At 43.3% G+C, this 16,024-nt stretch overlaps 1 protein-coding gene across 4 annotated transcripts in view; it reads left to right on the plus strand.

Moving 5' to 3' along the window:
* The window catches only part of ANKS1B (ankyrin repeat and sterile alpha motif domain containing 1B), a 511,172-nt gene that overhangs the window by 137,274 nt on the left and 357,874 nt on the right, over positions 1-16,024 (plus strand). For 3 of the 4 annotated variants that reach the window (XM_085653883.1, XM_085653885.1, XM_085653884.1), the window contains exon 2: positions 1,175-1,333. The gene's annotated coding sequence lies outside the window, so the exon portion shown is untranslated. Of the gene's footprint in view, positions 1-1,174; positions 1,334-3,871; positions 4,083-16,024 lie in introns of those variants that run through there. The other variant, XM_085653886.1, reaches the window with a different exon arrangement.

The raw sequence follows: 16,024 nt of genomic DNA on the forward strand, positions 1-16,024 counted from the left end.
CCTACTGTTTTAACCTTTTTTCAAATTTTCATATCTTTTCTTATCTGCTTTGAAGTTTGATCATTTATTGTATTTGGTCATATTTTGTAATGTTTACTGATGCTTTTACCTTCTAAATTCAGTGATGTATGTATTTTACTTTTTGCTTTTATGGTCTATAATGACCGAAATAAAGCTTGGGAATGGAATGGAATGGAGATTTTAATTATGCCAGTGAAATTTGTGTAATTCTCAAATTGCATTATATGCGAAATTTGTAAAATTTCACATCACACAAGTCAGCATAACTTGTCTAATGCTTAAGACGTTTTCCTCACAGAAGAATCTGTCATGACACATTTTCAGCTCAAAGTGTGTGCTACTATAAACAAAAAACTTTCTACTCAAAGGGGGGAGGGAGGAGGAGGGGGATGAGTGCTACCAGTCTTGGAGGATCTGGGTGTTTGTCAATGTTATACCCGAACCCCTCAACCAATCTCTGCCACTCAAGTGGAGCCGGTGCTGACATAGGGAAGCGAGTATCTAGGTGCAAAACCCAATGATGACGCCACCCAACGAGTTACCACAGTGGTGATTATATACGGTACCAATAGCAGAGATTGGTTGAGGGTTTCGGGTATAACATTGACAAACACCCAGATCCTCCAAGACTGGTAGCATTCACCCCCCCCCCCACCTTTTGATTTAAAATGTAACTAAAAATGTAAGAAGAATGAGTCCTACATATCAACTTCTATCTCCTCCTTTTTTAATTTGTACCTACTGTGAAAAAAGACACACAAGATATCAGCAAACCACATTGTGCTCTAAAAGCTTAATATAGGGATTTGTTTTGTTATAGATGGACATGTGTGAAACCAGAAATATGCGATTTTTCGCACCTGTTGTTCAGTGAGATAAGAGACAGCTGTACCATGCAGAGAATGGGGCTTACATGTTGCATGTAACATGGTATTTATAGGTATGATGGACCTTTAAGGGGTAAATATGTGAAGGTTAATGTTTGTAGATTGAAGCATATTTTCCCAGTTTTGTAAATGCTGACATGTAGTTCACATTTCTGATTATGATAGCCGGGTAGTTGGATCCACCTGTTTTCTTATGTGAGTTTAGTCTTTCAAGCTGCGAAAGATGTCTGAAATTACTTTTAAAATCCCATTCTTTCCTATTTCAGATAATCTCTCAGAGTGCTCGGGAAGGACCCTTCTTGGAAGCATCACTGCTAGCAGAGATAAAAATGGGCTTGAATGGAAAGAAACTGAAAAATCAGCTTTCTGCCATGAATACTGCCTTGATGCTGTAAAGGCATCTTCTGACGAGCGGAGGGCGCAAGGTAAGTACCACAATTTGCTTCTGAGTCCGACTTTTCATGTTCTGCATCCTGAAACATAGTCTCTGGCATAAATGTGTAGGAAAAGTCTAAAGGATTCTAGCCTTGATACTGTTTCATTCCCCTAAGGTGTTTCTTGGTGTGCAATTTTATGGAATTGTGACTGAGAGACAGAAGGGGATGATGAGCTCAGCCATGGATGTTACCAGAGCCCTAGATCAGCCATTGCCTCAGGCCCCATCCACAAATGTCCAGTATGTTATTGCTGGAGCACGAGCCAACATGGTGGATATTACAGTTGACTACATGTCTCCACCAGGGTCGATTTGATGGCATGACGAAAATTCCACTTGATTCAAGTTGCACCTTTAACAAGATTACATGTGTCTGTTTTGGCTTCACTTCTTATTTTTATTTCAAAATGTTTTCATTTAAATGTTAGCAGGGTCATACAGAAATATGCAACAATCTTAGTGACATATGTTAGCTCACTCAGTTGGCACCGTCATCCAGTACTGTACTTACAAAGAGAGCAAGGCAAAGGTAGGAGGAACATTGCTCCCCTTGCATTACTACATAAACCCAGCCTCTTCCCACCCAGTACCAACCCTACTATTGGTATGGAGACTCCAGTGTAATGCAGCACCTGGCGGTGGGGGTAAATCTGTGCGATGATGCGGGTCCCGTGTAGGAACGTCACTGGAACGTTATGCGGTAAGGGGAATATTTAATTGACAAGGTGTAATTAAACCAGCCTGCGGGCGGTTCTTTTTTTTATGTAGCCAGTAGATTCCCTTGTATTTTGATAACACACTTATACAGTCCACTGTCCACTGAAAAGTGGTTTGCTAGAATCTTCGATATGTTTATCGAGGGCACATCAAGTCCTTTCCATATTAGACCCGGGTTGGGGCATTGCTTAGTTGTGTGGTATGGGGAGCTGCATCCCAATGGCAAAAGAGAGTGAGTACTGAGTAATTCTGCGGTATAACTAAGGGTGGTGGATCTGTCAGTCACAAAACATATAAGAAGAATTGTGACTGATGACATAGTGCGTGAAGAATTTGGGTAGAGGAAATAGGTTGGCGGTGATAAAAAAAAAAAACAGTGGGCGCCATGTAAAGTAGTGGCAGTGAAGAGCAATGCTCTACAGTTGGATTATTGACAAGTCTTGAGTTTAGGTTATGTAACTTGGCAGTACTTGCTAGTTTTATTTGTGTCCTTTGTGTTTAGGTTTTTTCTATTGTGCATGTGTATGTTTCACATTTCTCGCTTTAGTGTGTTAGAGGTTAGGTATGTGGGTTTGTGGAAGTGGTTGTGGTAGGTGTGTGTGTGAGTAGGAATGCTTCCAAAGGTATTCTTGTATCACTAAGCGGGGATGGGCTACAAAATTGAATCCTGTTTGTTTTCTTGTGTCATGTTCATGTTTTGCAAGTTCAGTTGCTACTCTGACATCAACGAGAACAGCAGCTTTTCTATACTACTTCAGAAAAAGAGATCTACACTTTTTAACTTTCCTGCATTATCTCTATATTTAATTTTATTTATTACCTTCCTGTGAAGAGACTCATAAAGGCAGTTCAAGTCAAAGCTGTTTACATACCACCACGTGACAAACACGAGCAGGACAGTTCCCGAATTCAGATCTCGTTATTCTGTCAGTGGCTGCATTATCGCGATTCTTTGTGATCCAGCTATTCTGTCAAAGGAGCACACAACACATCTGTATCCCTGCCTAAAAAATGTTCCCTTGCTAGTTTGGTTTTTGAAACTGAGGTATATCTAGACTGGAATGTCTAATTATGTTGATCATTCCAAAGTAGCTGGGAATCAAATGAATTTTAAGCACTGCCACAACTTAAGCTACAATGCAGAGTCACTTGGCCTGTTGCTGTTATGGGTGTATCCGAAAAACAGAAAAATATACCCCAGGGAGGGGGAGTTTGTATGAATGGGGTCCTCGATAGGGGATGTAAACTTCTATAATAAAGTATTTGGTTGTAAAAGTAAGTGTAGGGTGCTTTGGCGCATGCAAAAGGGAAGATCTATTTTCTGACAAAATTGTGCCCAATTTTTATTTTTGAAAAATATACTTCTTATCGGGAGTTTTGATAGGTCTGACTAGTGAAAAACTAAGCACAGATTACCAATCTGTACAACTATTTAAATTCTGCAGAACAATTCAGATCTTGGGACTTGTATTAGTATGACTGTTGCTTTTCCTAACATGTGAGGCAGATAGTTGAGGAAGGATGCTTATCTAAATTAGTTGGAAAAAATGCAGTGAGCATTCCTCCTCATTCTTTCCCGGCTGTTTTTTCAGCAATCTACTAACTTCATCCCCATATTTGGTTTGTGTGCTCTGACATCATGCTAAATTCTAACAACTCTCTATATCGAGCTGAACGAAGCACGTATCCCTGTCACATATTTGTGAACTGAGGCATTCCAAGAAGCAGAACACAGTCTCAAAGACTTAGTCCCTTTATATGTGTAAACGACACTCATTTCAAAGTCCAGCCATGGACCAGATCCTTCTCCGGCAGCTGCTGTTCAACATCCATCCAGGCACAAGGCCGGGGACAGCATTCACTCAAAAATAAAGCTGCGTGCTATCTTGTGGTGTTTACGAATACACTTGTCGGGCAATATTTATGAGCAGCCACTGGAGTGTTCCCTAATAATTCATGCAGCGCGGGGAGCACGGATTATAATATCTTTTTAGCTGTCGTGATGGGAAGTCTGAATACTAGTAAGAAATGTCTTTCATTTTCATGTGATTTTTCCTGCTAACTTCTTTTTAACATTTTTCACGCACTGTAGAGGGGGCTACCGTCTAGCCAAACAGTAACTGTTGCATTCATTTTTTTATGTTTATATTGTGATGTTTTTGATGTATTCATTTACAAGCATCAGAATCCCTGGTGTGAAGGTAAGCGCGCCGTGCGATCTCGAGCAGATCTCACGATTGCTGCTGCCCTGAGGTTAAACATCTTTTTCCTTTTATTGATGGCATGCTTTCTCTCACTTTTGTAAAGCTCTCCTCCCAGAACGTTGTACCTAAACTGATGCAATGGGAACCACAGTATTTTAGCTAGCAGGATTGCAATGGTGATTACTGTTTGCTCAGAAAATGGCAATTAAGAAAATGTTTGTATGAGTTTGAACTGAAAATTGGGTGGGTTAGTGGCAACATTGTGTTAGCGTTTCTGTGCATCTCAATTTCCTGCCCATCTATCCTTTTTTAAGAACTTTTGCATATTTGGTTGGGAAATAAAAGCATATTTAGGTTTAGCTCTTGGTTGGTTGAAATCTCGTCTTCTCTCACCGTATTAGCCCTTTGCCCTCACACACTGCTGCACCTCTTTGCCATGGGGTTTTGGACGTTTTGTCTGGAAATAGTTTTCTACCTTTGAAATTGGTATTTATTTTGAATTAGATAGAATATGGACGCCTCATCCCTCAATAATTTTTTGATGTTTTTTGTTAGCAGTAGATTGTTTTTGCACCTTTTTCTCTGCTCTTAGGGATGTCACCTCCCCTTCTTGTTGCTATTGGAGGAGGCTAAGACAACAGAAGAGTATGATTCTTAGTGTAAAAAAGGATGCAGTTCCTCGTGGGGGTGAGCGGGTATGGGGAACGCTTGTGGGTGGATCTGATAAAATGACCAGAGGGATCCAGGTGGATCCAAGTGATGAGTTCTGAATGTTCTCATGATTCCTCATAGGGCGCGCCTCGTCGGGCCAGCGTTGCACCGACCAACGGGCCCCTCAATGGTGGCTCTTTAGCAGAGATCTTTTGATCTTAGTCTTATGGTGAGCGCAGGTGAGGGGGTGTATATGTGTAGGGTGGTATGGAGGTGGTTCAAAGAGTCTAAGGATAACCAAAACCGGATTTAATAAAGCAGAGGTCTCCTTGACACAGTAAAAACAGGGGAGCTGTCTATAGTAATAATGTCCTAAGATAACTTCAACAAATATGGGAGAGGGCAACCTATTTCATGCCTTGGTGCCTGGGGTGTCAGTGGCATTTCTTCAGGACCAGGTAATTATACCTACCCTACTGCAGATTGGAAACAGGGTAGTAGACAAGGGTGTCCAATCCAAAATAATTCTAGTGCACCTGCTGTGGTGCAGGAAAGGGAGATCCAACCTGTAAAGGGAAAAGTAGGGAAAGATCCATAAGAGAGTGGCACCAGGAAGGAATCTGGCAGGCACTCAGTACATGATGTAGGGAATACAGCACAGTTTACAGAATCAACAGATAGCTGCCCAATGGTACAGCTATAGCCGAAGTGGCTGGTAGCGTTCATTTGGAGTGCACACAATAAAACATAAGAAGCGCACATAATATAATAGTATAAACTGTTCATCAGTGACAAGACACACATGGAAGGCCATCAGCAGTAGTGTGGGGTGATCATTCCACTCATATTGCCTATGTGAATTAACTCTGAACATTAACAGGCATCAAACTGGGTAATATTAAGGACTTACTCTATAGTAGAGTTAGTGACACCCCTTAGATAGAGCAGAGGACCGCACCTAGCTGTGAGGAGAAAACTGATACACAAAGCATCTATTGGTAAATAATGTGCACGGGTCTGGTAGGGCGCTCAAAGTATGGCCATGGCACAGATCAAAAATTGTGAAGTCCACACACTGCCCACACGGTTTTAGGACCTACTCTTCTCTGCTGACCTGTATGACAAAAATAGAGAGCTGGGCATGCTTTTAAGGAGGTCAGTGGTGTCGTAAAATGGTCACTGGTGCAGTTGAACAAGTCCAGGTGTGAAGGTCATAACTGGGAAGAGCAGCTGAGGTAATCAGGATGACCAAATGGGCAGCGTGTGTGCAGCCGACAGATGTTGTGAGATGTTAAACGTGCTGCTCGGAAGGCTCATATCTATTGCGGTGGCCATCTTGTAGAAGTAGCGGGTCGCAGATGTATGGATGTGTATGGAATATTCTATGTTCAGTGAGCTATCCTCGAGGCCGGCATAACACAGATATCAATCAAGGGATTACAGTGGGTAATGGCATGCCGGAAATTCCAGCTCCATTGTCAGTGAAAATGTAGTAGTGGCGTCTAGATAGCGAGAAGGAGTATCTCGCCTGGTTGTCATCTTGGGAGGGAAGAGATGCCCGTGTAAAGCACATGTACGGGCAAGGAACCACTCAGTAGCTGAAGAAAAGTATAAAGTGTATACGATGTGACTGAAATAACATAGTCACTACTCATAATACCATATGCTGTTCTTAAGTTAGCAAATTAAATATATTATTGAGGGCATCTGTCCTCCAATCGACCCGAGTGACAGGTACATAGGTAGATAGCAGCACCCAGTTGTGGCCGTGTCACAATGAAAAAGGCCTTAATGAGGAAAGACCAGTAAATATGTACAGAGATGATTGTGCCATGAAAACTCATCTCATTCACATTTCCCATTGGTGGGGTATGGTGGAAATAATGAGGTCCCCCCTCCACCATCATGGCCCTCCCATCTGTCAATGCCAGATGCTTGTTTTGGCGCTATTCCCACACCCTTTGGGATTCAGTGATATAAGTCCTCCCTGGTGTGCCTGATAATCTTTACCCCGTCCTGGCTCAAGCAGTTCATGATGTTTGTGATGTGGCCCAGTTCACAATTAATTGTGGCTCGGACACCACCGATTCCATCGGGCGAGCCATTAGCACCTGGTTGCCATTCACAGGCATTCATGGCTGCAATCAACTGGGTTCTTCGGCGACATCCAGTCCTCCCTGATGGACATGCCCTTTGATGGGATGTGCCTGTTTGGGAACAAGGCTGATTCCTTTCTCTGGACCTCTCCTCTCCTCCTTGTCAACCACTCCTGTCCCAATGCTCCTTTCATGGTTTTAAACGAGGCACCCCTTACTGCTTCCCTGTCCTGCCCCTTCGGACCCAGCAGTTTTTCAGTCACAGCTGAGGTGCCCCTGTGGACAAGGTCAGCGTGCCGCCCAGACCGTCACTTCCTTCCTGCAACCCCACCTGCCAATCCTCTTTAGTGTGACCTTGATGAAGCACAACTATCTGGTGGGAGGCTGGATCAAGTGATTCTTTCCAGGTTGGCAGGCGATGACTTCTGACAGGTAGGGCCTGCAGATAGTTTACACAGCTTACTCTCTATCATTCCTTCCTTTCCCACTCCTTCTTCTGCCGCCCCCCTCACCCCACGACTGGTGGAATATATGCCCATTTTGCGTCAGGAAGCGCAAGCCCTTTCGGGGCTGTCAAGAGGGTGCTGGAGGAAAAAGTGTGGCAGGTTTGTTATTCCTGCTCGTTTTTGGTGCCCAAGAAGGGCAGAGGCCTTTGGCCCATTTTAGACTCTCGACCTCTCAACACCTTCCTCTGAAAGGAGAAATTCAAGATGCTCATTCTTAGTCCAGTTCTTATCTTCTCTTACCCTAGAGACTGGATGGTGGTGTTGATCATGCAGGATGCCTATTTTTATATTCCTGTTGTGCCGGCCCATTGGTGCTACCTTCTGTTCGTGGTAGGACAAGAACATTTTCAATTAATTGTGCTCCTTTTCCAGCTCACCAGTGCCCCTCGGGTGTTCACGACAGTGATGGCTGGCAGTGGTGGCACGAAAGTGGTGGCAGATTATCTTCAGAGGTCTAGGGTGCCAGTCTTTCCCTACCTCGACGGCTGTCTGTGGAAGGCAGACTTTGCCCCAGACAGTTGATAACCACCACCGGCCTTTGGGGTTCACTATCAACATGCCGAAAACACACCTGATTTTTTTTTCATATGATCTCCTTTATCGGAACCATTCTAAACACTTTTCCGTTTAATGTCTTCCTCCTGGGAAAGAGTCCAGGACCTTCAGGCTATGACCCCAAACTTTCAGCCTTTGTCCTGGTTTTCAGTGAGGTCAACTCTGCGGCTGCTGGTACTGATGGCTTCCTGTATCCTGCTGGTTGTGATCATAAGGTGGCATATGCGGGCTCTGCAGTGGGATCTGATGTCCCAGTTGACCACATATCAAGGGGACCTTTCCGATCACAGTTAGATTTCAGTGGAGACTGCAAAAGACCTGCAGTAGTGATAGCTGGACCATAATTGGGCCCTCTCTTCCTCACCCAGAGCAGACAGTTGTGCCTGATGCATTGCTTCTGAGTTGGAGTGGCTCTCTGGGAGAGGTGGAGATCAGAGACCTCTGCTCTCTGGCAGACTCCCGGCTCCACACCAACCTTCTGGATCTGAGGGACATCTCCTTGGCATTGAAAGCCTTTCTGTCATTCATCAAAGGGAGGCTAGTACAGCTGCTAAGTAACAACACCACCTGCCATGCGATACTGCTACAAACCGGGCAGGTGGGGTTACGGACCTTGTGCCAGGAGGGCTTGCGCCTCTGGAAATGGCTAGGCCACCAAGGAATTTTCTTGGTTATGAACAACCTGGCAAGATCATTGAATGCCAGGGCAGGTGAGCTCAGCCGTGAATTCCTGGTGGATCACAGATGGCAGTTGCACCCAGAGGTGGTGCTAGATTTGTTTGCCACCACCAAGAATGTGCATGGTCATCACTTCTACGCATTATGGAGTTACCAAGGTGTCTCTCGCTGAGAGATGCGTTCTGCCTCAAGTGGAACTTTGGACTCCTATAGGCTTTTCCACCTATCCCACTCCTGCCCCAAGTTCTCAAGAGGATCAGGACAGACCAAGCTCAAGTCATCGTGGTGGCTCTGGATTGTGCATGGAGGGTATGGTATCGAGAACTCCCGGGCTTGAGCATTTGTCCTCCAATCAGGGTCCCCCTTCTGGATGACCTACTGTAGTAGCAACAGGGCAGGGTTCTGCACCCGGTTCTTCACACTCTCCAACTTCATGCTTTAGGATTTAAACAGTGACAGCTGAACACCTTCAGCCTTCCTCCAGAGGTGGTTGATGACATCTGAGCAGCCAGGCTTCCCTCAACGAAAAGTGTATACGCCTGTTGTTGGGACAAATTTGTGGCTTGATGCAGTTAACTCCAGACCACTCCCCAGGACAAGTTATCTGTTGTTTGTTCTATCTCCTGGCAGGGCTTTGCTTTGGGCACAGTTAAGGGCTATCTTTCAGTCTTCTTACAGTAGCCAGATCAGCTCTCATTGTTTAAGTCACCAGGTGTGACGTGATGTCTAAAAGGACTTCAACATATATTTCTCCCTTATCCCTTTGTCCTGCCCAAATGGGACGTTATTCTAGCCCTAGCTTATCTGATTTGCACTCCGTTTGATCCTCTTCACAGCTGTCTCTTATGGCTTTGTGCCATTAAGTCTGTGTATCTCATCACCTTGACGTGGCGAGTGAGTAAGCATCAAGCTCTTTGTGTTAGTCCACCAAACATTACTTTCTCCTCAGACAAACTGGTTCTCTGGACTTTGGCATCCTTCCCAATGAAAGTTGTGATGCCATTCCACATCGGTCAAATCATCACCCTACTGGCATTCTATGCTCCACCTCACCCCTGAAAGGAGGAGGAAAGAATCCATCTCTTGGACCCAAAGCGAGCACTGAACTGCTACATTGATCGCACCAAAGGAGACCTTGTGGACGATCAGCTCTTTGCTGGGTTATCTGAAGCAAAAAAGGGAATGCAGGATGCTGTGCATAAGCATTTGCTATGCGTTGGCTCAAACCCAGCCTCCAGAAAAACTGGATGCTGAGTCCACACCCTAGACATATGCCAGGCAGCTATGTGCGCGTCCTTTCATATGTTCACGAAGCACTATTGTCTGCCTTCTTGGTCCTGCAAGACTTTCTCGGATGAGACCACTTACAGACCCACCACCAAATAGGTACTGCTTTGGTATCTGTACAAAAGGTAAGGAATCTGCAGCTTGAAGTCTGGCAGAAAATCGTACTTACCTTTGGTAACGCTCTTGCCGATAGAAACTCTATCTAGTCACATATTCCTCATTAACTGTCCCTTCCTCCCCTCTCTGTGAGTGGACTCTATCCATTAATAAGATCCCAAATCTATGAATCTGCACATTATTTACCAATTTGCTTTTGAGACTCTGCATCTGGGGGCGCAGACAGTCTCAAAGGTTTCTGATGTCAGCAGGCTGGAGTGGCTCCTATATAGGCCTGCGTGTCATTTCTGGAAACCAATGGCGTCTGTGTGGAGCCGCAAAGCACTACCTTCCAGCTCACAGAGGTACTGCTGAAAGCCTCTGGATCCAGTCTGATGTCTGCGGAGTATTCAAAAGGTGAGGAATCTGCAGCTAGGTTGAGTCTTTTCCAGAGAGAGCATTACAGAAGGTAAGTAACTTATTCTTCTATGCAGATATTTTAGTTAGATATTGTGGAGTTGGGTGGCAATAGCAACCTTACGTGGTACCATTTTGGCTTCTTGACACTGCTCACCCCCGAGTATGCCCACATCCCTTTCAAACACCTGGAGGGTTTTAAGTGTCTGGGTAGTGACATCTTATACCTTGCCCTGTCACCAATCAACAGTTTCACCTTCAATGGAGTAAAATCACAGAGACCTGTGAGGTCTTAAATGGCTGGTGTATGAAATATCCAAGCTGCAAGTATGTAAAGAACTGGCTTTTGTACATGTCATATTTCCTCTGGAGGTTCTTGAAGGAACATATATTCCTACCTGTCATCATGTCACCTAACTCAGGTATTCCAAAGGCACACTCTAAATCCGTGTCGGGTATGTAGTTGGCACAACCACAGTGGAGTTTCTTTTGTTAGTTTGCCATGACACCCTGTGTCCCACAATGTTTACTGCCACCGTCCCACAACTGTGACCCTCGGTGGGGACAATTTCAGGTCAAGCCTCCCACAGTACAAGAAGTGCAACAGTGCAATTGTTTCATTTGCCTTTATAGGCTACTTCTGAGTTGCAAATGCAGGATCAGGGAGTGTCATTTAACCACTCGTTAATGGTGATTAGGTGAGATTCACAATAATGCAATATTATACCCACATATATTATAGGCTCCAATCCAACCATCGTACTGAGATTTATAATCTTTTGCCGTTGTAATTTGTGGATTCTTTCCTGTCCATTGAAAGCTCTGAATAATTGAGACGAGAAACGTTATTATGAGATCTAAAATAGGTCGTTTTTAGTTGATAAACAGAACATGGTGGACCATTACAGACTGGGGCAAGTGGGGTCAGTACATCAGGTCAGCTCGCAGCCTATTTTAGGTATCTGGTTTTGCTTCAAGCATGGGCCTTATCTCATGCAGTGTAGATACCAATGTATAGGAATTCCTTGCTAGCTGTATCCAAACTTAAGGCCTACTGCAACTATGGGTCCGAGGCTCTCAGTGGGTATGCCACAGGCTTATTTAAATGACTGTTTAATCTGGAATGTGTACCAAATGCAGCGGGCCCGGACCACTCTGATACCTGAAGTAAAGAAAGTCGGTCATCCGCTTACAAGGACACTGTGGTTGTTCATTCAAACAGCTTCACCAAGGTGTCCATCATAATCCATTCTGCTACAGGTTCATTTGCGATGACAAAGAGGAAGGGCGACAGTGGACAGCCCTACAGGGTGAATATAGAAATTGAGAATGCCTGTGACATGGTCCCTCACCTATAATCAATCTAGCGGTCATGTTATGTATAGCAGACTGGTATAGCTGAGCAATTTAGGGCCAAAGTTGATCTTTCCTAGATGTGTAAATAAATAGCCCACCTCACTGAGTTGAAAGTCTTATTGAAATCCACCATCAACTGTGCCAGTGGGCCAGCCAGATGTTGGGTCAATTCCAGTGCATCATGAAGACGTTTAATAATTGCAGAGTTTGATTCAATCACCCTAATCAAACATGTAGCTAGAACTTTGACTGTCATTTTGTCCTCTATGTTTTCAAGGGAAATTAGGAGCTAGGACATGATGAACATAGTTGCAGGGGTTTATTAGGTTTAGGTAACCCTCTCTGCCAATCATAATTCTTGAGGAAATTCCTTTTGTTCCAATGCCTCACCTGACATTGCCTTTAGAGGGAGAATAGACACTTGCACAATCTGTGTAAAAAAAAAAAAAGACCACTCTAAAGTTGTTGGAGCGCTGACATCTTGTCGTCTCTGGTCTCTTCGTCTAGAAATGCTTGCTCTTCATTTGAAAGATTGTGTATGGAGAGATCTTGTAAGAACTACTGTAGTGATATGTGGTCTTGGAGGGTCCACATTAGCTATTGGCACACTGCATAGGCCTGTGCTGTGAGTCAGTTCCCTGTTCCCATGTGTCCCGCTGGATGTTGAATTTGACTAATATGCCTGCTGGCTTCTCTGCTGTCATAGTCTGTGCAGTAGTTTACTTGCCTTGTTTCCCCATCAGTGAATGCTGTTTTATGAGCTGAGCGCCTCTTGGGATAATTTGCAATTCTGGTAGGTTATATTTAAGGCTATCTCAGAGTCGGGTCTTGTAACATATTTTCCTTCTAGCTTTAGCAGGAGAGCCTCAAGGAGGGACATTTCTTCTCTCTATCACCTGTCCATATGTATGGCTTAATGTCCGTCCTCAGATAAAAGCCTTAAAGTAATCCTGCAACATCACCTTAGAATCCACTAAATTGCCATTTAAAACAAAGTAGCTTTTGGCTTGTTTGCCTCCTCACTCCCTTTCTCCAGTTGAGTGCCAACTCTACCAGTGATCGGTCAGAGAGGCCACCTATGAGGATCTGTACTCATTTTACTGCAGCGAGTTCAGCATCGGGCATAAGAAAGTTATCTAGTCTTGAAAATGACTTGTGCTCACAAATATAAGTAAATTCACTCAAGTTGGGATGAAGGTGGCGCCAGTCGTCAAACAATCCCACGGCTAACAGGAAATTGGCCAGGCAAGTAAACCCTTTCTGGGTTTCACACATGTGCCCTCCCTGTCTCTCTGGCAGTCCAGCATCCAGTTTAGTTCTCCCCCTATGATCAGGCTACTTGCAAGGAGCTGCAATATCTGTGAGTCGATATAATTGTGGTAGGAAGGGGTCAACGTTGGCGGGGCAGATATACTCATGAATAAGACTGGTCTCCCCTTCAGTGATCCAGTAATTGCTACATAGTGCCCCTGAGGGGACGTCCACGTCTCTTGTATACACCAAGGGAAACTATTTCATAAGAGAATAGCAACTCCATGTGACTCCCTTGGCAAATCCCGCATGCAACTGGCAATTCCTGTATGCACCACCCCTAGAACTCCCCTGGTGTGCCAGAAAGAGACATTTGGTGCCCATTAAGTTGATCTTCTGCAGGAGCACCACTTCAACACTATCGTCTTGAGTCACGCTTCTCCTTTGATTCCGCATAGTAAGCCATTCATCCTGTTAATGACTCTGTTGGGACTAGGTTGGGTAAATTTCATTTCAGTTCTGGTCTCCTGTTGAGTTCTTGGGGCGTGGTATTGTGTTTCTTACTGACGGGCTGGTGTAACTGTGCTACTTCTAACTTGTTGCCCATCCTGCACTTCTAAAACATAAAGTATCTGTCGCCTGAGCCCTATATACACTCTGCTCTTTAGACTTAACTACCCAAATAAATCCACTGAACTAGAACAAAATCCCACATATGAACAGGAACATCTGCAACATTACTGTGTCCGAGAAACAGGGGACCCGAGCGCCCTATATTCTTCCTTTGTCACAATCTTCAGCCAGACCCCAATAAGCTTTGTTAATAACAAATAATCAGTGGCCCTCTCATTGCCAGATGTAGCACGATTTTAAGAAATCACAACACATTTACTAATTGAAGACATGAAGACCTGAAAGTACACTTTTCAACACTTTAGACAGGTGGCACATGAAAATGAGACAAGTGTAGTAGAAGCACCGTAAAAGCATGCTTTACTATGTACTAATACATATAAACAGGTTGCACTAACAAGAGTTCTTGTGAAAATGTTGTTTATTAATATTAATTTTTACTGATGCAATTAAAATGGCCTAGGTTTTCTCTTGCTTTCTGTTGAGAATGCACCATTAAGAAGTGTCGGTGCAAAAACACGTAGAAACATTATATGATCTTGAAATTTTGCATAATAATACTAGACCTATAGTTTATGAAAAATACAAAACAAATTTTGTGATGTGAATTTAGAAAATGATACACTTATATGAATGTTGAGAACAATTGTGGTAATAGGGTATTTCTAACGCTAGCTATTTTCATGTAATAATGATTTGTGACAGGTCTATATATTCTCTATTTTGAATCGATTTAGTTACATTATATTTGATGTTGGTTTAGAGCTTATTTTATTTAAAACGTGTGATCCTAACTAAAAGTCCTTTTTGATATGTTTTTTCCAGTACTGACCTTTCCCCTGACTTAATACAATGGTTCATTTCCCACTAGTGAAATCTTGCTTTATGTGTCCTGTACATGTCTACACCCCAACATTCCTGAATGTTTCTTCAATGTTCACAGTGAAATATTCCTGTGGGAACAGAATTTCAGCTATTGCTATAAATAATTACTTTGTATTTCTTTATACCAATACTAGGCCTATGTGGACTCTCAAACTTGCTTTTCTCATGACAAGCATGGGAAACCATCTCACTGTTGCAAGTGTTCTAGGTGACATTATTTAAAGCTGAACATATTATAGCCTTCCAATGGTGATGTGAGGCTGCACCTCTGAGACGTTGTTAGAACTTTACAAAAAAAGAAACCCCAAAGGAGGGGCAACACCATACTTTTACTTTTCCCGTGCAAGAGGATGCTATGCTGACCGACTTTTGATGAACTTTTCACTTACTTTTGGACTGCCTTGCTGATGCTACAGTTGGTAGCAGTTGGTAGCTGATGGACTTAAACCTTCTTTGACGAACCATTTCCATTTTTCATTCCATTTATTTCTTTGTTTAGACTATTGGACTCGCCATTACCAGACTTTAAATTTGAACCCTTTCCCCGTCTTCGTAGTAACTGAGCTGTTAGACTACGAACTATCCTTCTGCCTTAATGGTGGTGGGACTATGTAACTCTGTAATTGATTCTGATAATCATCTGAAAAGCCTGCTTAAATGTTTGGCGCTGTTATAAAAGCTGTGAAATTCTTAACTGAACTTCTCAAGAAATTGTTCATGGCAACGAACTTTGAATCCTTAATACGATAACTAAATTAATCAAATATCTGTCTGAGTTTATTATTGAGTCCTATTGGTTCTTCAATTTAAACTGTGCTGTTTGCTAATGATTTAAATGTGTTGTAGGGAGAATCAGTGAACTCTGACAGAACATCAATTGCTACTTCTGTTTTGCGTTGCTGTTGCAGAGCTTTTGGTCTGCATAATCCTAACTTGACTTAACTTCTTTAGGAGGTTGGGTCTTCCTGTTGCTATCCTTTATTTCTACAGCATGGTTTTAAGAGTAGTGTTTCTAAATCTGATCTCAAATCTGTGAGTTGGCTGCAAATTAATGGTCCTCATTGGACAGCTAATGTGATGATTGGTTACCCTAATTTCCACCCCTCCTATTTGCGGGGAAAGATTTGTCAGAGGATAATTACCTCTGTGGTAAATAGAAATGCTGCGGATTGTCCAGTCGTAAAGGGCCAGTACGGTTAGAGTAGCAAAGGAGAGTAATCACATAATAATTTTTTTTACCACGCTTGTGCTGCAACATTGGGTACCTGTTTCGGATTCCTTCCAGTCACTGCCTTGTATGTTCGTCAATGTTGGCCGTTGCTCTCAAGATATTTTTGGTCTCTCTGCT

The sequence above is a fragment of the Triturus cristatus genome, chromosome 4_1, assembly GCF_964204655.1.
Source record: "Triturus cristatus chromosome 4_1, aTriCri1.1, whole genome shotgun sequence".
Classification (NCBI taxonomy): Eukaryota; Metazoa; Chordata; class Amphibia; order Caudata; family Salamandridae; genus Triturus; species Triturus cristatus.